The sequence below is a fragment of the Hipposideros armiger genome, unplaced genomic scaffold (genome assembly GCF_001890085.2).
Source record: "Hipposideros armiger isolate ML-2016 unplaced genomic scaffold, ASM189008v1 scaffold_428, whole genome shotgun sequence".
In the NCBI taxonomy this organism is placed as follows: domain Eukaryota; kingdom Metazoa; phylum Chordata; class Mammalia; order Chiroptera; family Hipposideridae; genus Hipposideros; species Hipposideros armiger.
Genome location: NW_017731778.1, coordinates 1,384,598 through 1,384,921, shown reverse-complemented (window position 1 = coordinate 1,384,921; position 324 = coordinate 1,384,598). Strand labels below are relative to the sequence as shown.

At 76.5% G+C, this 324-nt stretch overlaps 1 protein-coding gene across 1 annotated transcript in view; it reads left to right on the top strand.

The window, feature by feature from the left end:
* Positions 1–218: 218 nt before the first annotated feature.
* L3MBTL4 (L3MBTL histone methyl-lysine binding protein 4) overlaps positions 219–324 on the top strand; it is a 484,034-nt gene continuing 483,928 nt past the window's right edge. The window contains 1 exon segment of the mRNA XM_019664701.1: positions 219–270. The gene's annotated coding sequence lies outside the window, so the exon portion shown is untranslated.

Genomic DNA, 324 nt, shown 5'->3' with positions numbered 1-324 from the left:
ATAAAGCCGCAGTCACCTGCCTCCCACGTGAGAGTCCCCGAGCCCCGGCGAGACCCCCATCCACTCGGCTCCCGGGGGGAGCTTAACCCGGAGCGAGGCAGGTAAGGCGGAGCATGCGCGCGGGGAGGCCAGGGGAGGCTCCGCGCCCCCACCCCGCGGGCGCTGCCCGGCCGGCGGCGAAGCGGCTCGGGCGGGCTGAGTCCGGTTGCCTCGGCTGGCGCCCAGGTGCAGTCACTGCGCGGCGCTGACGGCGGCGCTGCTCCGCTCGGGGTAAGGAGGCCGCCGCCGCAGGAGCGGTGTGTGCGCGCGACCGCGTGAGCGCCC